Consider the following 25,536-nt stretch of genomic DNA (forward strand, 5'->3'; position numbering starts at 1 on the left):
CCTCATTGAAATTATTTTTGTGCAGTTGCTGTCGGAAGCTGAAAATGGCATGGTTAACTACAACTAACGATTTTGCACACAAAATCAGGTTATTAGCCATTCCACTAATGGTACCGATGTTGAAAGTCCGACAAAATTACCAGTGCTTCTGAATCAAAAAGTGAAAAGTGGGACAGATATGACGATGATCTGTGTGTTCGATGTCATACGAAAATATTTTGCTCCAAAGAAAGCTGGACTAAAAACCACGAGGAAAGCGGCGCAGTGTAACACAGATGCTTTAAGAAAAAGGAAGGACTCGCTCGCTGGATTCCGTGCCGACCAGTTGTGCCCTCGCGATCTCTGACGTCAGCGTAGCTCTGGCCGACTGGGCGGGCCCTACGTCATTTCCTGACGCCAACCTCCGACGACAGCGTAGCAATGACCGACTGGACTTGCTCTACGCCACCTCCTGACGCCGACAAGACCTTTCGCAAATGGTGCCCCGTCCTCGGACTCCTGTGACCAGGTTTCCACCTTTCCTATCTCTCCTATCTCCTCGATATGTCCTCGCTCGCTGGCTAAGCGCATCTCCCTCTATCTCTCTATATCTTTAATTCTATCCTGTTAATCCCTCCTCACCCCCATTTCCTGTGAGCTACTGTTGAGGTGTCGCACCATGATGCAGACATTTACGGGGCTCACTTCTCTCTTTTTTTCATATTATAACCACTTTAGAAAAAGGAAGGCACGTGCTCCCGAAAGACACAATCGAGTCAAAAAGGCGGAAGTACTCTGTTCTAGGGAAGTCGTCTATTGAGAAGGCCACCGTACAGCATTCCTATAGGACCCCCGAAAAGTGAAGTAGAATGAAGAATGAAAAGAAAATTCAGCGTTCGGTGTTTTCTTAATCAACAGTGAAACGTTTGATTATACATTTACTTCTGAAAATGTTATTCTATTTTTCTACTGTATTCAAAGTTGTTCGTGAAATACTACTTTTTTGTGTAAGTTTTTCAGTTGTTTCCCTTTACTTGTTGTCATTGCTTATGTGCAACTTGTTGTTGTTTATGGGGAGAGGAACTGGTCAGGCGTGAATGCCTTTATTCCCCTGTTTCTGAAGTGTAATTTTCTTTTTTCACTTGAATAAAATAATTAATTCATTCATTCAGTCATTCATTCATCTAGTGTTCCTGGGCGAGCCATTTGAACAACAAGATTTATTGGTAGATGCTGACATTTCGAGTCTTAAGTTAGTATATTTGGAGGTAAAGCATAGCACCTTGTGCCCAAGGACTGAGAGCACAAATACGCATGTCATATATTTTGTCGAAGTTGATGACCGAAGCTATATTGACCACCTTTCGCTATGTTTGCATAGCTTCAGCAAAACTAATGACGACAATGCTGTACGGCTTAATATAAAGATATTGAATTTCACTATACCAGTAGGTTTGTACCGATGAGAAACAAGAAAAAATGAACAGAATCCATCGATAACTCGTCGGATCATACATTTGAGACGTAAACATATTTTTGAACGAAAAGTTAACAAGGTAACAATAAATTTTGGCACTAAACACTGAATTGCACATGAAGCGCACTGCTGCTAAAAAAACCTTACGTGATGTGACATTGACTGGTTTTATGAAGGACGCCCCATACCGTCTTTGGTGCCATCTGTCACTGAATAACGAAGGTACCCGGGTCATTGTTGTTCATACTGGACTGGTGATGAAATGCAATCGTATTTGAAACTATTTCAATGATTTTTTTATAATCTGTCTTTACTGATAGTTCTGCAAATAATTTTTATTTAGTAGCATTTTTCAGCAAACCTCGGTCGCTTTGGCCATACCTGTCCATCTATACATATATTTAGCCATGAACAAATTGTAACTCTCCTGGCCGGTGGATGTACAGTGAAATTGGTATGACATAACATGACTGCATGATAAGCATAGGTGACTAGTCATAACATAAAAATCAAGATATACATGTCATGATTGTCATGATTTACATGCCTTGGTCTTGCTGCCTCTGCGGTGGTTTCATTCAAATGATATATTGCCAAGTTCCTCCCTGAAGTTTGCTCACCACCCAGTTGCACTGCTCGCAATGCACAGCGCCATGTGCGCCTGCACTTTTCAAGAACCTTTGTGAATGTAGTGGATATTTCAAATAAGATTACGCACACTTCGCAAACATTACAGATTGTTCTGAAGCCTATGTGGTTGCTAGCAATAACGCTAGAATATTTGACGACTCTTGTATAATTGTTGACGCGCATAACCGCTTGTCCGTTTTCAATCAAAGGCCGACGTTCTGCTCACTGCTATCTGTACCTTGCTGTAATCTGACGTTTTTTTTACGAGGCGGCAGGTTTCGCCAAATAAAGGTTCCACCTGAATGACTAATGTGCTCCCTTCTTCCGCGTCACGACCCCGTGAGTTGTGGTGGAGATGCTTCCCGGCCCATAAACCGTACGCCACCCTCCAATCATGAGCCGAGCCCACACCATTGAGGGAACATCGACGCTAAGCACTGAGTTAGCCACTGTCAGCAATGGCTCCCACCAGAACACATGCATCCACCTGAACTCACCCGGAAGACTAAGACCCTGACACCAACCACAGCAAAGATGGTAGCCTTTGTGGCACCACCACTGATCCTGCATGGACAACTCAAAGAGCCACCGACCTTCCACGGTTCAGCACTAGAAAGCCCGGAAAGCTGGCTGAAAGCATACGACCGAGTCATTGTTATCCATACATTAACCAGTGAAAACAAGCTTCATACGTGTATTTTGTCTTGCAGAACACTGCTTGCACCTGATTGGACAAGTAAAAGTGCACCCTAACAACGTGGGACATATTTCTGACTAGGTTTCTCGCTCCAATCACGAGCGTTATTCTCAAGGAGAAATCCGAGGTAATGCTTGAAACCCGTTCGCAGCTTCCAAACAAAAACATGACGCTCTTCACAAAAGAGATGAGTTAACTATTCCGCGACGCCGATCCCGAGATGCCCGAAATACAAGAAAAGTTATTTACTGATGTGAGGAGTAAAGAAGATTGCGCAACCGACCCAGAATTGTCCAATAATTCATCTCTGAAGCCACGGCGATTGAAAAGACGCTGGATATGCACACCCGACAATTGAATCACCGCTCGACGCCAGAGTACGCATAAGCTCAGTCACTATACTCTGACGACCTGCGCGAAACCATCCGAGCGCTCATGCGGGAAGAGCTCTGCAAGCTGTTACCTTCGGCGAAGCCTCAAGTGGATTCGATCGCCGACACTGGGCAAGAAGAAGTTCGGCAAACGCTTCGAATTCCCCAAGCACGGCTGCCAGAGCCAGAAACTATGAGCTACACCGCTGCAGTGCGCCGCGATGCTCCCACCCACCAACCTCAGGGCGCTGCCCCATCAGAGTTCCACAATCGGACATAGCCGACGCTAATGCCGCCATCATTGACGTCATATCACCCTCCCATTCGGCAGCGCTACTCACCACAAAAAGAACATTCGGCGCACCCATGACCACTATGCTATCACTGCGGCGAGGCTGGCGACACCTATTGTCGTCGCCATTACGCACAGATCGGTCTACGGGGTCTCGGCGTCCACGCGACGTGTCTACAACGGGGTGAACGACCAAATGACATTGTCGACTACTTCACAGAGACACAGCAGCCAAGCCGACGACATTACTTTTCGCCGTCACCTGGCCGTACGCCTCACTATATCGCAAAAACGCCAGCCTAGCTTGGAGCTGATTCCCGAACCCATACTCGAAACCCAAAGGGCAGCAACCAATGAAAGTGCAGTTGCTTCACGACGAACTACCGATGATCCTCCGACGCCTGCCACGGTGCCGCAACAAAACATCGATAACCCGCCGCAGCCGGAACTTTGCCGTGACGTCGAAACGTCAGGGCCAGCGGAAAATCTAATGGCGCCGAGTGAAAACAACGCAGCAAACAGACGTAGCCGAGAGCTGACGCCATGACCTAACCACAAGCAAGGCGATAAACCAGCGACCTTAACGTTCTGATCGACGGCCAGATCGTCACCACTGTCATCGACACTGGGGCCGACTATTCCGTCATAAGTGGGCCATTTGCCACCAAGCTGCTTGGAATGGATCCAAAATCCACACAGCTGCAGGCCACCTGATAACGCTGTTTGGAGTTTGCACAGCAAGGGTCACCCTCAATAACCGAACATATCCTGCGAGCTTTGCAGTTTTATAACATTGTTCAAGGAATTTGATTCTTGGGAGGGACTTCCTGAGTCACCGAAGTGCTAATATTGACTTGAGGTATGAGTCAATAACGATATCCACAGAAAACGTCTTTCAGTCACACGCGCCGTCAAGAAGGCACGCCTTGAATGTACTGGAACACCACGTCATTGTTCTTTCTCGCTCAAGCATCGCCATTTTCATCGGCACTCAAGAGTCAAGATACACACAAGACATTGTTGAAGGTGACCAGCATTTGCTGAATAACCATGAAATTTGTGTCGCTAAAAGAATAGCTGAGCTGCGAGTAGGGAACAAGAGTGATGCTCACGAACAGCAACAACGAGTACAAGCACGTGATCAACGGCATGACTATTGCTTACATCGAAGAAATACTAGAAGCCAGCAGCACTTTCATCTTTGCTGAGCCTGCTGAACATTCTGCGACAACCAAAGCCATTCAAACAGCTCTCTTTGTTAATACGGGCCTTCCAAAGCCTAAACAAGAACCGGTCAGAATTCTATTCTGAAATACAAGAACTGCTTATCGTCATCGTCAAGAATTCAACAGACTCCTGCCGCGAAATATCGAATCGTAAAGAAGAAAGTGCAATGCCACTGTGTGACAGACCGTAGAAAATCCTACGCGAGAAAAGAGGTCATAAGGAAAAAAGTAGATGGAATGCTACGCGACGACATCGTCCAGCCATCAAAGAAGTGCGTGGGCGTCACTGATGATGTTGGTGAAGAAGAAGGAGGGAACTCTACGCTTTTGCGTTGACTATTGCCACCTGAACAAAATTACAAAGAAATAAGTGTACCCACTCCTAAGGATACACGATGCTCTCGATCGACTGCATAATGCGAGGTTTTTTTCTTCAATGGACCTTAAGACCACCTATGAACAAATCAATGTCGAGAGAGACCGAGAAAAGACTACCTCCATAAAAACGGATGGGCTCTTCGAGTTATAGGTCATGCCCTTTGGTATTCGATCACCAGCTGCAACGTTCTAGCGTGTTATGAACACCGTGCTAACTGGATTAATGTGGTAGACTAGCGTCGTGTGCTTGAACGATGTCGTTTTTTCCTGCAACTTCGACGAGCATCTCAGGCGCCTTGAAAATGCACGTCAAGCAATCAAGATTTGCCGTCTCGTTCTGAAGCCAGAGAAGGGCCAATTTGCATATGAGGAGCTTTTGTTCTTAGGACACGTTATAAGCAAGTCCGGAGTACGCCTCAACCAGCTGAGGACAAAATCCATCGCAGAACTCCCGCCATCCGTAGACAAGAAGACTGTGCGCTGGTTTTCTGGCTTGTGCACCTAATACAGCCACTTAGTAAATGACTTCTCACAGATCGCCGAGCCACAAACGCAGTTCATGAAGATCAACGTTAGTTTCAAGTGGGGAATGGTACAAGTTGAAGCATTTCAGAAATTGAAACTACGCCTGCAGACCCCTTCGATACTTGCGCACTTCGACGAATGTGCCGGTACAAAAATCCACACCGACGCAAGCTCGGTGCCTTTTTTGTGTTGAAGACTAACAGAGAAGAAACGGTTATCAGCTATGCTAGCTGATCACCATCGAAGGCAGAAGGCAACTATTCCACAACAGATAAAGTGTGCCTTGCCATTATCTTGCCTACCTCCAAGTTTTACCCTTACCACTATGGCAGGCCATTAAAAGTTGTGAGCGACCAACACCCCAGCTCTGTTGGCTAGCTAACTTGAGGGACCCTTCAGGTCGCCTCACACGATGGAGTCTGCGAACTCAGGAATTGGACGTCACCGTAATTTACAAGTCCGGACGAAAGCACCTTTATGCGGACTGCCTCTCCCATGCCGCCATTGACCCACCACCGCAGACACTGGCTACTTCTTAGGAACCTTGGGCGTTGATGACTTTGCCGGACGACAGAGAGCCAACCCTGATATCAAAAGACCGGTGTAATACCTCGAAGGAAAAGCTGCCGTTCTTCCACAAGTATTCATGGTAGGACTGTCGTCCGTTTCTCACTACACGGCATGCGCATCAAAAAAACTTCTCGCCACATCGGGCCAACTATCTCTTAGTAGTACCTTCAGCGTTGAATTCATAAGTTCTGGATGAACTGCATAATTACCCGACGGCTGGACACCTTGGGTTTTCCTGTCCACAGACGAGATTTAAAAAATGTACTACTGGCCCCACTTGACAAACGACGTAACCCGGTATGCAGAATTCAGCATAGACTGTCAGTGACGCAAGCACCGCCGACAAGGCCAACAGGCTCTCTTCACACAATCTAACTACCCCGCCAACCGTTCCAACAAGTTGAGATGGACCAACTGGAGCCGTTTTTGATGTCTAATTCTGCAAATTTATTATTATAGCTGCTTACTACTTTACCACCTACGACAAAACAAAGGCCCCACTCAAAGGTAGTACCAAAGAGGTAGCCGAGTTCTTCATTGCGAATACTGTCCTTCGTGATGGTGCCCCAGATGTCCTCATCACCGATAGAGATACGGCTTTTGCAGCTGATTTTACTCAGGTAATATTGACACATAGCCAGACAAGCCACCACCACAAAACCGCCTACCACACACAGACAAATGGTCTCACCTAGACAGTAAACAAGACAATCGCCGACATGCTGGCCACGTACGTCAACCTCCAACCCAAGACGCGGAATGCCATCCTTCCGTACGTGACCTTTGCATACAACACGGCCGTGCAGTAGACGACGCAAAAGCCGTCGTACAAGTTGGTCTACGGAAGGAACGTGCCAACGACGCTTGACGCAATGCTGCCTAACGTCGTTGACGAAGAAAACCTCGACGTGACTGTCTACCTTCAGCGCGCTGAGGAAGCTCGTAAGCTCGCCCATCAGTGAATCACAAATCAGCATACGACAGACCGCCATCGTTGCAATCTTTGGTGGTGCTTCCTAGATTACCAGCCCGGTGATCATTTATGGGTACAGGTGCCGATAAGCCGACGCGGACTCAGTAAGCCACATCTGCGACGGTACTTCGCACCCTACCGTGTACTACGACGTCTTGACCCACTTGACTACTAGGTTGTCCCCGACGGCATTACGAACTCTCAACGGTGCCGATCATCACATGAAGTCGTCTATGACATGCGTTTCAAGCCGTTTCATGTGAGTTAACGAAGAAAAAAGTGTATTTTCTTGTTGTTGTTTATATTGGCACAGAACAGCCGCTGCAGCCTTTCTGCGTGAAAGAGAAAGATGACGAAGGTGCTGGTTGTTGATGAACTGGCGCCATTTTTTTCGCTGAGCTTTGTACATAGCTTGTGAATATATAAGTTACTCGTAATTATAAGGGTGGAGGTGGACGACTCCCGTACCTCGATAGAGACGCACAGCAGTCGCCACATCGGAAATTCTTCGGCTACTTCATCTGCCAGTACCTCATCACAACCCGCCTCCAGCCGAGTGGACAACCTACGTCACCCTGCCGCCCTTTGGGGATCCTGACACTTTCTCCGCTGACGGTACCATCGACGTTGACTCCTGGCTGCAGCGGCACGAGCGCGTCAGTGCTGTCCATCGCTGGGTACGCACGCTCATGCTTGTGAATGTTCTGTTCTACCTCGACGGCATGCCGCGGACATGATTGATTGATATGTGGGGTTTCACGTCCCAAAACTACCATATGTATATGAGACACTCCGTAGTGGAGGAATGCGGAAATTTCGACCACCTGGGGTTCTCTAACGTGCGGCCAAATCTGGGCACACGGGCCTACAACATTTCCGCCTCCATCAGAAATGTAGCCGCCACAGCCGGAGTTCGATCTCGCGACCTGCGGGTCCGCAGCCGAGTACCTTAGCCACTAGAGCACCGCAGCGGGGCACGCCGAGAACATGGTTCGAAAGAAGTCAAGCCGAAATCACGAGTTGGGATCTCTTCAAAACAAAAATCCGTGATCTTTTTGGTCAATGATATGGTCGTCAGCTCGCTGCCAAGAGGACTCTCGCCACTCGCGCCCATATGTCTACTGAATCGTGCGCCTCATGCATTCTTGACGTCATGGCGCTTCTTAGCAAGGTCGACCAGCGCATGTCGGAAGACGAGAAAGTTAATCCTCAAAGGAATTGCTGACGATGCCTTCAACCCACTGGTTTTCGATAATGTCACGTCCATTCATACGATCCTGGCAGAGTGCCACCGTCTAGAACAGGCTAAAGCCCGCTGCGTCATCCACAGCATCACGCGCCTGCCAAACACTGCAGTTACTTCCTCATGCGATGACGTTAGTCAACAAGTTCTCCAATGTCACAACCTCACCCGCATCATTTATCGTGAGGCCGAGGCAGCCAAACCAGTCGTTACTCCATTTCCAATGCCTGATCTTTCACCCACAATGATCTCATTGATACAAGCTGTCATTCGTCAAGAATTATCGAACGTTGGCCTACATCCTGTTCAAGCAGTATTCTCTGCCGAGCCTCTTTATAGCCGTCCCTCCGCTGCTCGCTTTGGTTCCAACTACTCTCGACAACGAAATTTGGCCGAATGGCGTACCCTGGACGACAAGCCTATATATGCTTAAACTGCCGACGCGTTGGTCATATCACTCGCCACTGCCGTAATCATTTGGCTTCACCGGCACACTATGGGCCTCCCCCTCAGGTAAATTCTGTCCATCAGTCATCCTCAGCATTTGATTTTGATTCTCCAATGCCAACCACATATTCTGATTCTGCCGCACCTCTGACGAGACCTCGCTATGCCCACTCACCATCCCCTGCTCGCCGTCTATCTCGTTCACCCCCGCAATGACGTCCTGCCTCGCCGGCCTATTCGCAGCGCCCCCAACTGGAAAACTAGGCAGGGCAACTTCTGGATGTGGAGTTGCATTGACGACGACTTCTGCAAGAAATCCTCATTTAACATTACCGGCCACCCGGAATCCTTTGAACATTACTTTAGACAATGTACCTGTGCGCGCGTTAGATGATACCGGCGTGCATGTGTCCGTCATGAGTGCTGCTCTTTGTCGCCGACTCAAGAAAGTAGTCACACCCGCCTTGAACTGAGCCATTCGTTTCACCAACGGGGGAACTGCCGCCATTATTGGCATGTGCTCTGCCTATGGGGATATTGCCGATAGAAGCACTGATGTTCTGTTCACCGTTATCGAAGATTTTTCTCTTGTTCTAATTGTAGGTATTGACTTTCTAACCACTCACTCTGCCCTCACAGACTGTTCTGCCGACTGTCTTGACCTTGAGATGTCTCTACTTTTCCATACGACCGACCCACCCTAAAGCCGTCTTTGCTGCATCGATTTCGTACGACTTCCACCTAACTGTGTTACACCCATCGACCTCACCTCTACACCACCGGTACCGGATGGTGATCACGTGGTAGCACCAATTCATGCCGCGATTCTTACGCGTGCCGCCGCTGTTCCGCACACAATTTCGACAATTGTTGGAAACCGCAGATGCCTTCCTGTTGTCAATTTTGCCCTTACTGCCCAAATTCTTCACCAAGGTACCTCCCTGGCCAAAATTACTGCCCTATACGGCTGAGCCCTTCAGAGGGGATGATTGCTGCGCTCAGACAGTGATCACACTCTATCACGTTCATCGGATGCCAACGTTGACCGCATGGTAACATCAAACCTCACTCCTCATCAAGCGGAAGCCCTCTATCACGTCCTGGAGTCCTATCATGACATTTTCGACTTTGCCAGCACATCCTTGAGCCAAAGTAGTGTTGTTGCTAATCGCCTCTATACTGGTGACGCGAGTCCCTTTCGCCGACGTCCATTCCATGTTTCCGCATCCGAGCGTGTAGTCATACAGCAGGAAGTCGAAAAGATACTCGCAGAAGATGCAGTCAGGCCCTCCTGTAGCCCTTTGGCTTCTCCGGTCGTTCTGATAAGAAATAAGGATGGAACTTGGCGATTTTGTATAGATTATTGGCATCTCAACAAAATTATTAAGAAAGATGTTCACCCATTGCCTAGGATCGATGATGCCTTAGAATGTTTTTACGGTGCTACAGATTTTTCCACTATCAACCTTCGATCTGGCTATTGGCTGACCGCTGTCGACGAGATGGACCATGAGAAGACCGCATTCGTCACTCCTGACGGTCTTTATCATTTCGTCACTCCTGACGGTCTTTATCATTTTTGCCCTTCGGTCTCTGTGTTGCGCCGGCCACATTTGAAGGAATTATGAACTCATGGCTTCAAGGCAAATAGTCAGTCCGCTTATGGTATTTAGATGAAGTTATCGTTTTCTCGCTAACATTAGACTCTCATCTCGATCGTTTATCGGCGATTCTTGAAGTCTTTTGTCAAGCCCAACTTCCATTGAACTCTTCGAAATGCCATTTCGCTCGTCGTCAAATAACCATACTTGGCCATCTCGTCGATACAGCAGGGGTCCTCCCAGATCCCGAGAAAATTCGCGCCGTCACGGACTTTCCGGTTCCGAAGTCCAAAAAGAACGTTCGCAGATGTGTTGAGTTGTGCTCCTATTTCCGACGCTTTGTTAACGACTTCGCAATCATTGCATGCCTACCCACAAACCTCCTCAAGAAGGACATTCCGTTTTTCTAGGCCACCGATCGAGCCTCATCTTTTTCCCAGCTCAGGACCCTTCATACAATACCACCGAATTTAGCTCATTTCGATTAAACGTTTTCAACCGAGGTTTGCCTGACGCTAGTGGAGACGGCATGGGAGCAATGCTATTGCAGCGCGAACGCGGACATAACCATGGTATAGCACAAGCAAGCCGACTGCTGTATACCGCCGAGCGCAACTATTCAATCACGGAGCGTGAGTGCCTCGCTCTTCTGTGGGTAGTCGCCAAGTTTCGCCCATACTTATACGGGCGTCCATTCTTCGTTCTCACCGATCACCACGCGCTCTGCTGGCTGGCCTTTCTCAAGGATCCTGCAGGACGCCTTGCTCATTGGGCCCTACGCTTACAAGAATACACATTCTCCGTTACGTGCAAAACAGGGTGGTTCCATCAAGATGTGGATTGTTTATAACGCTTCCCTGTGAAAGAAGCTGCCTATACTGACACCTTTCCAGAACTTCTGTGTGTGATGAAGCTACTCAACCTTGGCCACGAACAACGCCGGGGTGCTTCTCTGCAAGCCGTCAATGAGAAGCTTCAGATAATGCCTCACGACACATCTCTACAAATGTTCCTGATCAAAGACGGGATCCTGTATCGTCGTAACCTCGATCCATATTGCTGCGACTGTCATACCAGCACAACTTCGTGCAACTGGGCCACTTGGGCGTTTCTTGCACAAACGACTATGTACGTCATCGTTTTTTTGGCCTGGTATTCCCGCGCTGTTCAACGCTACATCACCGCTTGTGAGCCCTGCCAGTGCTGGAAAAAGCCATAATCCCTACCAGCTGCTTCTTTTAACCGATCGACACTCCCACTGAACCTTTGTTTGAGTTGGCCTCGAACTGCTTGGCCCATACGTGATATCCAGCTCAGGCAACAAATGAATTGCAGTCGACACTTACTACGCGACACGGTGCGCTTTCGCACCAGCAATTCCGATGATTTGCGGAACCTATCTGGCGTACTTTCTTGTATACGATATTATTTTAGTACAGAAAGCTGCACGCTAACTCCTCACCGACTGGGGCCGGACCTTCCTGTCAGCGGTCATTGAAGAAATCTTGCGCTCTTGCTCTGCCAAGCAGAAGTTCGCCACTTCGTACCATCCGCAAACGAACGGCTCTACGGAACGCGTCAACCGGATCGTAACTGACATGCTTTTTAAATATGTAGCGGCCGACCACCAGGACTGGGACATTCATTTGCCAATTGGGACGTTCGCATATAGTTTGTCGCGTCACTACGCTGCCGGCAATTCACCATACTATATTCTATACGGCCGAGTACCCGCCCTTCCCTTTCACACCATGCTGCCCTCGGTCACTGTATTAGCCGGCAAATCCATCGCACACGACCGCGCACGTCCACTTGCCCGCAGCGGTCTGCAGGCCTCACAGGAGCACCAAACACAACTCTACGGTTCCCATCATCGAAACACACCCGTTTCACCGGGCTCCCTTGTCCTTCTCTGGTTCCCCACTTGGCGTGTAGATCTTTTTAAAAAAAACTGCTGTCTCGCTAAACACGACCATACCGCGTCTTTTGAAGGTGAATGACGTTACATACGAGATCGTTCGTGCCTATCCAACGTCATCATCGTCAGCTTCGAGAGCATCATGCACATAGCTCGAGAGAGGTCTTATCACCCTCCTTACTCCACATGCCAGTAGCTCAAGCACCGAGACAGTGTTTCTACTGCCGGGGGGTTATGATACAAAACAGCCACCACAGCCTTACTGCATGGAAGAGAAAGACGACGACGGTTGCTGGTTGTTGATGAACTGGTGCCAGTTATTCTTCTTTTTCTCGTCATCTCATGGCTTTACCTAATGCAGGTAATTGGCCGAGTGTCAGGAGAATTTCTTTTTTTTCGTTTCTTCGCAATACTACTCGTTCATGCTAGGGATAGGTTTTAAAAAAATAAATAGTCAGTAATAATGTTTAAACGTTTAAAAGAATGAAGGATTCAGCTTTATGTTCTTTTAGTCTGACCGATAAATTCCTCTATTGCGTAGTAAACATCGCTGTGACTGTAACCCAGAGTATAGGTGCCGAACGATAGAACAACTGATTCGGATATTTTCAGATCCATGTTTCGAAGATGTGGTGCTTTGTATTTTCTTCTCAATGACATATAGCGGCGACAAGATCGAAAGTAATGACTGATGGTTTCCTCCTCCTTACAGAAGATACACAGAGGAGACAACGCTTGACATGGTCTATGCAGATAAACGTTGAGGGAGGTAACCCGGCAGCGAAGTTTGGTTATGGCCACTTTCATTATTCTCGACCACGATAATTCACTTTTCTAGGGAAATAATAGGTGCCTATATTCCGGAGAGGCTCTCAAGACGGGGTCTGATAAGCATTTTTCTATGTTATGGTGCGGAATCGTGCAACCGTAATGTATGTTGTCTGTGGGGAAACCAGAAATTGGCATCAAAACCGCTGCCTTTGCTAACGAATCAGCGCTTTCGTTTAAAAGCAAACCCTTGTGTCCTGGTACCCAAATCAAGTGCAGACATTGTAGGTGCGCCGGAGCTAGTATTCTGAAAAGCTTTAGAAGAGGCGTTTCACCAGATGCTGAGAGAGAGGAGCACACAGATGATGAGTCAGTGATGGTTGCTACTACTGTATTTACACTGGGTCATCAACTACCAGAAGCCGTCATCGTCTTTCTCTTTCATGCAGGAAGGCTGCGGGGGCTGTTTTGTATCAATATTTCTGTAGAGCTAGTACTTTGTAAATTGTACTTTCTTGCTATATTATTGTATCCAATGTTGTTTCAATTCCACGAGAGGATGCTTTTTTACATGGGGGCAACGCCACGTTCATCCTCAAGTTTTCTTCCCACCCCGTTACACTGTACGTGCTTCTCAGCGCAAGCCGCGCCTGAATTGTTCGAGATGCTTAGTGAATGTCGTTGATCATTTTAATATGATTAGGCCCACTTCGTGTACATTACGGATTATTCTAGAACCAACGTGCTCGCTAGCGATAACGCTAGAATATTCGACAGCAGGCGTGTAAATGCCGACGGGTATCACCGCTTGTGAGTTTTTCGATCAACAGACGACGTTGGTCGCGCCGCTATTAGTGCCATGCTGTAATCTGGCTATTGTTTTACCAGGCCACTAGTTCAGCCAAATAATAGTTTAATCTGAACGACCAGTGTGCTCCATTCATCGAAGTCCTGACCCCGTGACAATAATTCAAACCTGGTATGGCATGGTATGACTGCATGGCCAACAAAAGTAACAGGTCCTAACGTGAAAATCATGAAATGCGTGTTATGTATATGAAAATGACTACATACTATGCTCATGATGTGCTCATGGCCCTTTCGCTAGGTTCACATACACTAAATTTGGTATTATGTGACGAAAAATTGTGAATGAATGATTGATAGAATCATATGTAGATTTTAACGTCCCAAAACCACCAAATGATTGTGAGAAACGCCGCAGTGGAAGGCTCCAGAAATTAGAATAGCCTGGAGTTCTTTACCATGCGCCCAAATCTTATGCCACGTGTCTACAGCATTACCACCTCCATTGGAAATGGAGGCGTCGATCATGAATGGATGACAAAAGTATATCACTGGTGCAAACAAGATAATCTGGACATGCGTGTCACGCATAGGAACATGACTAGCTACTATAATCATGATTCGCTTGCAGCTGTTTAAAAACAAGAAAAGTAGGAACATTAAGCATAATTAAGAAAAAAATGAACTTACAGCGTACAAACTTAACCTAAGCTGAAAACTAAAACGTGTCTCATACGTTGTCCTGGTGTATTGTTCGTGGAAATAAGCAGTCACTGACTGGTATTGGTGGCGGCGGTGGCTTGGTGGATGGAAGCGCTGGACGATGGTGATGTTTCAGCCGCTGGAGCCACGTGCTGACGTGCTGGTCGACGCTTGGCAAAATACGAAGTAGTCCTTGCCCTCGCATGAACTGCGGCTGCTTTACGACGCTGGCTCGCTCCGAGAAGGTGAATGCCACCGGGAAGTCTCTGCCCTCCACGGGTGTTTAGGGACCGTAGTCGAGGCCAAGACACCTGGGACGTGACCTTGAACAGCCACGGCGGGAACTTTGGAATGCCGCGTATCTTCGAGTACACCTTGGTAGCCTAACAATCCTGGCCTTGTAGGACTTTACGGATTTGGATCTGGAACTCGACACCGCAGACGCATGACGGCCGGGGTCTTCTCTCCAGCCTGCCCGATACCGTGCTGCCGTCGACAATCCTATTATTTTTATTAGGGCTGAACACACCGAAGGCGGCACGACAAAGCGACGAAGCGGGATTTCCGAAGTGGTGAGATGGTGAGTACGTGAACCTGTTCAGACCGCAAGCCCCCTTCACCTGGACGTGCGGTAGCAGAGCGGGCATCTCGCGATTTCGCGCACGTGTCGCTATGACGTGTCAGTGCTTCTCCCAAACGTACACCCGCGCCACCCCCGCACCTCCGCTGTTTGGCGTTCTGATTGGCTGCGGCAAAGTGGTGAGTCTCGGAAGGCGGCCAAAAATTGCTTCGAGAGCGATCGCCCTTCAAGCCTGGTTTTTCTCCTGCTTTCCACGCCTGAAGAAGAGGCTTTTCCCGCTTTCCGTGTTGCCGCGTCACCGCTTTGGCCGCCCCGCCTTCGGTGTGAACGAGCCTTCACTCCTGCGTTTTTTGCCGTTCGTATGCATAAGAGTCTTTGTCACGCAAAATTTCGAGCAAACTTTTTTTTCCTTTTTGTGGGCCGTAGTTTCACGCGTGAGAATTTGCACCAACGTTACTTTTGTCTCTACACGGCTCATTTAAAAAGAACCACTGCTGTCACCTCCAAGCACGTTTTACACAACACCACAGCGGCACCACACTTACCGAAACCCATCAAGTCGCTATACTACACCATACCACAGCATATGCGTTTTTACGCACAATAGGTAGGCCGCAACCTTAAGACTATGATTAAGGCATCACAAACACTGAATCGGATCCCATATGATTGGTTGCGTGGAGAAGTTGTTCTAGTACACAGATCAAGTGGCAATCAAAACATGTGAAACAACTTGGTCATTTCATTGACGTGTGTGTTCTGCAAGTTCCATGAGATATATTGTAACAATACTGATTGTTGGCCTAGTTGGTACTTGCTTAGCGACTTGGTTCGGCCGCAAATTACACGCACACAAAGTAAAAGAATACTCAACTTGTGCTTGTCATTAAGGGTTTCTTTACTTTGTGTGTGTGTTATTTGCGGCCAAAGCATGTCATTAAGCTTCGTGAGCTCATATAATAAAAATCAGCTTGTGATTACCTTGAAGACAATGCTTTTTTCATAGTCAGCAAGGAATTCGACGGAACCTATCCCCTATTACACTATTGGTAGGAACAAATAATGGCTTTTCAACTGCACTGCGTAACAAAAAAAAGATTGACGCTATATATTTAGATTCATCGACGGCTTTTGATCAGGTTGCGCACACCAATGTAATAAATAAGCTTATGAAAACGAATACAAATTATAAATTTCTTGCGTGTATTCACTCGTACTTCATAGGTCGGATACAATACGCCAAAACAAACGGTAGCAAATGGAATCTGCTAAACATAACCTCAGGCGTACTGCAGGGGTTCATCTCAAAAACGCTGCTTCCTTTAGTTCACGTAAACAATATTGATATTGACATAAGATATTACATAACCGTCAGGTTTTTCACAGATAATTGCCTAAGTAATTTCTCACGTTTTATTGATTCTCCCGGCGCCTTGTCTTTCGTTTTGTCGTCTTGGCTTGGCTGGCCTTTGCACTATTTATCATCTACATTTCGCCCTCCTCCTGCTTATCCTGCCCCGCCGCGGTGCTATAATGGCTAAGGTACTCGGCTGGTGACCAGCAGGTTGCGAAATCGAATCTCGGCTGCGGCGGCTGCATTTCTGATGGAGACGGAAACGTTGTAGACCCATGTGCTCAGATTTAGGTGCAGGTTAAAGAACCATAGGTGGTGGAAATTTCCGGAGCCCTCCACTACGGCGTCTCTTGTAATCATATGGCGGTTTTTGGACGTTAAACCCCACTTTTATCAAACAAAGCTGCCTCGACAAAATTACTAATTTTTTCAAAATAATTAAGCTGGAAACTACACTTGAACCGCATTTGTGCAGCTGCAGAAAGAAGCCATTGCTCCTTCGCCGCAAGCTAGAACTAGCAACACCATTCATTAAGCTGCTTGCACATTTGACCTACATAAAGCTAACGTTAGAATACTACAGTGTAGTAAGGAATCCGTTCATGCTAGGGGTAGATATATCGATTCAAAAAATGCAGTGAAAAGCAGCAAAGTTAATTTTATCATGGTATTCTCGAAGTGACTCTGTACAAAAAAATGCTTCGGTTGTTTGGACTGCCTATGCTGGCTTAAGGCCGGACAGTGGGTTGACTTAAATTTTTTATTCTCAAAAGGGCACCTATATTGACACTAAACCTTACCCTGTTCCCAGGCTGACCGCCAGCAATGTCAAATCACGCAATTAAGTTCTGTTTTTTGTTCCTAAATTCAATACTAATGTCTACGCCTAAACTCTTTTTCAACGAACAATGAAATATTGGAATGAGTTGCCAGTATATGCAATGAATTTGAAGAGCATGATAGCTTTGAAAAATGCGTTGAATTAAATTCTAATATTCAGTGTTGGCCGTGTTGTACGTACATTACCATGTTATTCAAAAACTCGTCCTTAATGTATTTTATTTTGCATAATAGCGCATCTTACCAATATGTGTATGTACGGTTATTGTAGCGTTTAAAATCTTTATTATCTGTTCTGAATATATGTATTTTAGTTTTGTTTCAATAAAATATGTTTGACTGGCTTTTGTTTTATGTTACGTTATACTGTACCCGCCCTGTTACGGCCATCACGGTCAATAGACTTGGGAAAAAATAACGCGTTTTATTGCTCCCCCTGCGTGGAATTTTCGTCTGCAGTATTGTAAACTAAAACAAAATAAAAGCTAATAAAGGAATAAAAAATCATAAATATTTATAGATATATATTGATTTATGTCATATTTTATAGTTTGGACACCTTCATAGCCAACCCGCTTACCTCTGTCTTGTGGTAAATTACACACATCGTGTCAATTTCTTTTGAGCTCCGACACTGATAGATGAAATTCGGCTTCATGGCGTCACTCGTACCCCAGGTTCAACTGTGCCGTAGTAGAATATGATATAGTAGAATGATTGATTGTTTTATATGTGGACTTTGGCGTCAGAAAAACTGCCACAGTAGAGGGTTCCAGAAATTTTCACTACCTGGTGTTCTTTAACATGCACCGAAATCAGAGCTCGTGGTCTTACAGCCAGAGTAGAACGCACTGAATTTTTAATTGTCCCCGTTTTTGTTAAACAACAATGCTCAGAAGCCAATGTACTAGATCATCACTTGAATATAATATATTGGCAGAATGAATGAATTGCGCAGCATTCCTTCTCATGCCCACGAAGTTGGCTCTAACTGCGTTTGGCTAACCATGGTGGATAATTGACAGTAAGAGCAAAAAAGTTGTGAACTGCTTACCTGAAGAGGTGTATACGTTAACGACATTCTGACAGAAATTTTTGCTTTCGTCGTTCATGTTGCAATTAAAAGGTAATAGCCCATTAATCACAGCTGCAGACCTCGTTTGCTCGAGTTCATGATAGTTCGTTTATTTGGAAACACTTTGATAGCAACCAGTCACAGCATCGGCTTCTGAGAGTGCGGAGAAAGAAGAGACAAGGGTCTTTCGTTTTATGTTTTTTTGTAAACACATCTGGCCATAAGGCCATGAGAGAGTAATGGTACTGGAAGTTGGGGCTAAAATGAAGGTGTGAGCAGGCGAAAACGATGGCGGCGCCTGCCTCTGCCAGCGTCGTGGGCCCGCTTACGTGGTATTTGCGACTGCTCCAGTCATACTGCTTTTTAGATGATTTCGTAGTAGTTTAATTACACTCTAAGTGAAACAACATAGTAGACGTAGCATTTGGAGAAATTAGAAAGGTCTTCAATGGCATAAGTCATTCCAGGCTGTCTTGAATTAATGCATACTTAAGGATTACCAGTTAAATTGATTGTATTTTCTGTTATCGATCGATGTGTTGAAAATAGTTGGCCTCATTAGGTCATTCTAAAAAAATAGAACTACTGGTGACGCAGTGTTTACAATTAGGCATTTTATTTCTCTTTTTTTTATATGAATTAAGCCCGATGCTTTATACAAAGATCAATAACAGTGCTGTAGGCGAAAGATACTACTTTATTTCCGCAAGAAAATTGTATTGTAACTACGGAAAGATGCAGTTACGATCCTGCTGACGTTTCCCGAGAATTCCCTGCCTGTAGTAAATAATTTTGAGTCTGGAAGAAAGTCTATTAATACCACATTTCTTAGTCAAATAAATTACCAACATTTTTGTTTCAAATACCACTTCAATTTCTTAGCGAAGACTGCAGTCATCCCAGTGCATACTCTACGCTCTGTAGTGCAGCGTGTTTGCGAGAACGAACAGTGGCTCAAGCTGCTGCCACCACCAGAGGCAATTACTATGTCGACATTGACTGCGAGTTCATGCCGAGAGCGCAGAGAGCGCCGAGAAGCGTCTTTATATTGCGTGTTATTCCCACATGCAGGCTTCCTTGTCACGGCATGCAATGGAAGTGTTTTAAGTGTTTTGATTGCCTTAAGAAAGACATAAAATAAACTTCAATCTGTGCAAACTAATGGTCTTGTCTTTTGCGAAACCAAGCAACAATGACATCTTGCTCGACAAACTTCATTTATTCACGTTTAACCGCCGCAAAGCTTTATGCAATTTAACGCTGCCACAAGCAAATAAAAATGATATGCGCGATGTGAAGCTGCAGTGTGGCTGCATTACTCCAATAAAAGCTTCCAAATATTTCCCACAAGCTCCACAATATGCATATTATTATATCAATTTCACGTGAGTTACTGTCTGGCTTAATAAATTATGATGCATTATCAGTGTGAAATCAAAACTGAACCGCAGCAATATTTCACGGTGACGTAGGGCGCACCGTCTAGCTGTCCTAATAGGCAGCTCTGCACATATATGTAGGCCTGTGCGTCGTGATAAGTCATTTCAAAATAACTTATTTCCTAAAACAATAGAGAATTGGAACATACTTCCAGATTCTTTAATTACGTCGCCAAACTTCGTCAAAGCTCTGAAAGAGCATATGTTTTCTGAGAATTTTTGTTTCCTTAGTGCTGATGTTGTTTTAATTCTCTATGTATGAGCGTTCCTCATTGTTGCTTCTATTGTTATATTCACAAATTAGCTTCAAATTGTACCATTTTTATGTATTAGGCCACCCTTGTATTTTGTTCTTGTATGTGTACTGTCCCTCTTGCTAGGGCTAATTTGGCCTGCAGTATTTTGAAATACTTATATAATAAATACAATAATAAATAGGAAGTTGGCGAGCACTATATCATTGCGAAGGCTTGTCACAGTTCAAGGTTCATTTGACGCTGATAATACACTAGATAAATATCCGTCGAACAACTCCTTCAGCAAATAATAAGCCTTGATGAGAGAAGGAGAAGCGATATCCAGTATTTTTATTATTAAAAAAAGCATTAATTTAGGTCAAAACGTTGCACACCTACAAATGAATGTTTTATTCGATTGCATAACTAAAAAAAATGCTGTATTCCAGTTAACTTACATGCTTACAGTTCGAACAATTTTTATTACGTTACAGAACCACAAAAGAAATGGCATGATTTATACAGCTGTTATACCACCGCGAGACTTGTGATCTTACGTACCAGAGCTCCACTGCTCCACGTTTATCCGAGCAATAACCTGACCACGACTTGCTGAAAAGCTAAACGCAAATTTCTATAATTGTACGCTGAGAGGTGCTCATGAGTCCCGCTAATAGTGCAGATTTATTTGGGCATCCGCCGCGGCAGCTGTACAGACGCAGGAACCGATCATTCCCAATGTGCGCCTGTGCCTGCAGAGCTGTAGCGGATGCCCGACTGAATCTGTCGAATTCCCCCATAGTTTAGTAATTATGGTGCTCGAGTGCTTAACCACAGGTCGATGAAATGGCTGGAGCCCTCCACTACAAGGTCTCTTTTAATCATATATTGATTTTAGGACGGTAAACTCCAGAACCTACTTTTGCAATAGCTGTGTATTCAGGATGACTGCAATCGTTTTGCGCTTTGCTTAATCAGTTAGCGTTGTGAAATGACGTTTCTTGTGTTGAAGAAAGCCTTCCACTGGTGACAACATACTGCAAAGATATTGTCAGGAAATGATTACAGTAAAATATATTGATTTACACGATAGTTAAAGAGAATATCTGAGCACAACATCGCTCCTTTCACTTGTCGGCGGCTGGAAATACTTTCACTCAGGTGCAGCGCACATTGCGACTTTTACTTAATCGTCCTCCGCTACCGTCTTTGGCAACATTTCCAGACGTTGTCAAGTGAATCATTCATACTACTATGACGTAACAAAAGAACGTCTCACACAGCTTCCAACCCTCTTTAACAAAATTTGTTGCAGTCGTCATCGGCAAGGGCGCCGAGCAAGAAGCCGCGATGTTCTTGTTACTTTGTACTGCAGTGTATAGTAGTGGCACTGGTAGAAACAATAAAAATGTCAGCTTTATTGCAACCAGAAAACGGGAACAACATACGTCAAATAACATGTCACAGGTTTTCATTGAAAATTGCTTGGGCTTTCTTTTACCCAGTTTACCAAGTGTGGCTAATGCCATTGCGAATCCACCTCTCTTTCACGACTCGTGGCATAGGCTGTTGACAACACAGCAGGCGGCACTGAGTGGTCTCATATCAACCGGCGGATTATTTATCGCTGCTATTGCAACTACCTTCAATGTGGACGGCGAGTGAAAATTGTGACGCTTGACCGAACATTATAGCTTCATGCAACGTAACAGAGAGGGTTCTGCGCTACTCGCCCTGTATGAAGCGAAAGCAGCTGTTGGTCTTGCGCCAATAAAAAAAAAACTGCTGGCGTGGTTCTTAGTTTTCATTTTTCATGTGTGCAGCTGTCGAACTCGCAATTGATGTGTATCTTTATTTATCTGATAGTGCCAGGATAAGAGCAAGGAAACCCATTTTTCCGGATGTCAAGACTATGGAAAGACGTATCCATGGCGGAAGTTCGATATTAGAATGTGACTTCAGAAAAGACGGAAATGCAGAAGAATGGAAGTGCCAGGATACTTCGGTATGGTATGGCATGTTCAGTTGTATTTAGGCCGTGAAGATCAAAGCTTAGGTTGACGAAGATGTCTCCCACGAGAGAACAATAATTTTCAACATTACTGCCATACCTTGGGCTCTCCGGATGGCCTGTACTGGATCTCAAATATATCTACTGTGAAGGACTCTACGCCACAAGTCTCTTTCCTTGTCGCAGTCAGTGAAAGCCATAGGACACTGCCAAAGCATATGACCCAGAGTAATTTATGCAATTAACTTGTTGCAATGGATTTGGACCTCTATGTCTGAATTTATCTTGTTAATGAAGTTTGGAATCGGGTACGTTATTGTTTTTAAGGATTCTAACGTCACCACTTGAGATCTGTTGAGCTTAGCTTGTGGCACTCGGAATTCCCTTCTGTTCTTGTAGCAATGCTTTGGAACTGCGTTGCGTTGGACGTAAGCAATCATTCTGTGTTCTCCTGCTGCATGTTATTGGGATTGTGTTCACGTAGTGCACGGATAGTAAGCCCTCGTGCAGCTGTGTATAGTAAAGTTGTTTAAGTTTGTCAGAAATGAATCAACAGACCCAATGTATGCAGGAAACCAGCGGGTTTCGATATCCTCGCTGTCCATCTCACCAATGAGCTGGGAAGCCCAAGTGGTTACAAAGCCTGCTGCTTTGGGTTACTGTAGCAGGTATGTAGATTCATATTAACATTTCCCGACTGTGAATATTTTGCCCGAACACAGCTTGGTACTGCTGACTATACTTATACGTTACTAGGGCAGTTAGTGACTGAGGATGCGAACCATGAAACAGAGTAAATATAGGACGAGAACAAATAGTGCTCGACGTGGGATGATGAAAGAACGACAGACAGACACTGGAGTAACCAACGTTACATTCACTTCTGAAGTAACTGGAAGATTAAACAATTGGTTGAGATCATTAGGCAGGCGTTACCAGTCGATTATAAGACTCAGATACCCTCACAGGTGACAGACCGCTGGTAAAAAGAAGTGTAAAGCTGTCAGTGATACACAGATATAATTTAGGAACATTTTATATATTTGGTCCTAAGCATGCATAAAACACGTGTGCCGCCTTCTCTGACTCGCCCATTTGTTATTAAACCTGTGGTGTGCTTTCCGTATGTCAGCTACACTAAAACAAATTAGCAGCCCAAGTATTGTGAAATTTGAGGAAGCGCCTAGCGCAGGCGCCGAGCGTTCTTCGTCTCACTGTGTTTGTTATTGAATCTATATACGAGTTCTGTTATTGCAATGTGGACAATATAGAATCAGGTGGTTTAAATGTCACGTCATGTGCGGTAATGCGCAATAACGATTAGGTGCTTTTACACTGTCGTTGCGTTCTTACACAACGGGTTAGTTGGATAGGTTGGTCTGGCACTTACAGACGTTGTGCGGCAGCTGCCATCTTAGACACCGTGGCTCGATGAGCCAAGCAATGCAGACGTTCCACTTGCGCCTAGTTTTGGCTTGTGTTGAGCTTAAAGGGGCCCTACAAAGCAACAACTTCATGCTTTAGAGTGAAAAAATTACACCATGAGAACACTAATGCCGAAATGTTATACTTTCATGGGTTCATTACTATTGGAGAAAAATCCGCTTTAGGTTTTTTTTTGTGCGTGCGCGTGTGTGTCACTTGGAATGTATACGTGCGTGGGCGTGTGTCCGTGTGCGTATACGTGTGTGCGTGTGCTTAATATACCTAGTAGTTGTTATCACTAAACAACAGAATAATGAGGGGCACGTTTTTCACAAACATCGACTTATGATGCGAACGAAATTATTAGACGAAGTTTACGTGGTTTCTATTTGCACTGTACAAAACGTAAATTAGCGAGAAATGGAAACAGAGAGAAAAGCACGTTCGTGCTTCTTGGAGCCGGATGTTTATTTTGCACTGCGGAGTTTAGGACTGCCGCCAGAATATACACTAGATAGGTGGGCTGCAACGGCTGCATTCTCAATGGAGGCCAAAATGCTGTGAGCCAATGTGCTCAGATTTGGGTACAATATAAAAAAATCCGGGTGGTAGATACTTTCGGAGCCTTCCACTATAGCGTCTCACATAATCATATGGTGGTTTTTGGACAATAAACCCAATATATCAATCAATTATTTTTCTAGATAAGTAATAAATGCACTTTCTTTTTGCTTCATATAAACAAGCGATTCTTTTTTTGCATGACGCTATAAAAGTAACAAATTAGTCTGTTTTCTAGCTAATGAAAAAAAAAATGGCAGGTCCCAAATAGCGTGAGAAACGATAATATGCGAAACGCGAGTAAGAAAGGTTGATATATGTCACTTTAGGATGAGCACAGCGTTACGAGCTGGAGGTAAATAATGACCTACATGACTTCCGTGTCAGTATTATCATGTTTGGATATGTCGTTTGCCTTCGTGATCTATTTACGCCACGTGATACCAAAGTTAGCATATGTGAAGCTAGAGAAATGCCCGCGAGCACGCTATGAGCGTGGTATCTTGTCATGTTCTTACATGACACGCGTGTCAATATTATCATGTTTCCAGCAGACATATACTTCTTCATTGATCGGTGTCACGTAACACCAAATTTTATATAGGTGGAGCTAGCAAAACAGCCGCGAGCATATCATGAAGAGCCCAATATACTCCAATGAAGCGTTAGCAAAATGCGAGCTTTCTATAGTCTGGCGCTCGACGCGACCGGCGCGGCCCGACGGCAACTGGTGCGAAATACGACATGCTGCATTTCGCGCTGCTGCGTTACTTATACAACACTGTGTCTCGCTTTTTTCGGAACAGCGAGACGCCGGACGTGCTGAAATGCGCATGCGTCAAAGCAACGCAGCGCGGCGCGTGCCTGACAGAACTGGCGCCTGGAGTGGCAACGCCGGCGTGGCGCGACGAAATGAACAACGGCGAACACGCGCCCCGCGTCACGTCGAAATTTATCGGCGCTTTGATTGTGGCATGTAGTCATGTTCTCACATGACACGCATCTCATGATTATCATGTTTCAACCAGTCACATACCTTCGTCATTCATTCACGTCACATACTACCAAATTTGGTATATGTGAAGCTATAGCAAAACGGCCGCGAGCGCATTATGAGTGTGTAATGTAGCCATGTTGTTACATAACATGCATGCCGTGATTATCATGTTTGGATGTGTCATTTACGTATTTCGTCCGTTCGCGTTACGTAATACTGAGCTTGGTACATGTGAAGCTAGCGAAACGGCCGTGAGCGCATCATGAGCGTAGCATGTAGACTTGTTACATGACATGCATCTCATGTTTATCATGTTTGAACCAGTATCAAGCCTTAGTCTTCCATTCACGTCCCGTAATACCAAATTTGGTATATGTGACGCTAGTGAAACAACCGCAAGTGCATCATGAGCGT

General features: G+C 45.4%; 1 long non-coding RNA gene across 1 annotated transcript in view; it reads right to left on the reverse strand.

Annotated features, from left to right (window-relative positions):
- LOC142785050 (uncharacterized) overlaps positions 1–25,536 on the reverse strand; it is a 98,197-nt gene that overhangs the window by 24,318 nt on the left and 48,343 nt on the right. Inside the window, exon 2 of the long non-coding RNA XR_012888837.1 lies at positions 18,433–18,606. This is a non-coding gene — a long non-coding RNA (uncharacterized LOC142785050). The remainder of the gene's footprint in view (positions 1–18,432; positions 18,607–25,536) is intronic.

The sequence above is a fragment of the Rhipicephalus microplus genome, unplaced genomic scaffold (genome assembly GCF_043290135.1).
Source record: "Rhipicephalus microplus isolate Deutch F79 unplaced genomic scaffold, USDA_Rmic scaffold_17, whole genome shotgun sequence".
Classification (NCBI taxonomy): domain Eukaryota; kingdom Metazoa; phylum Arthropoda; class Arachnida; order Ixodida; family Ixodidae; genus Rhipicephalus; species Rhipicephalus microplus.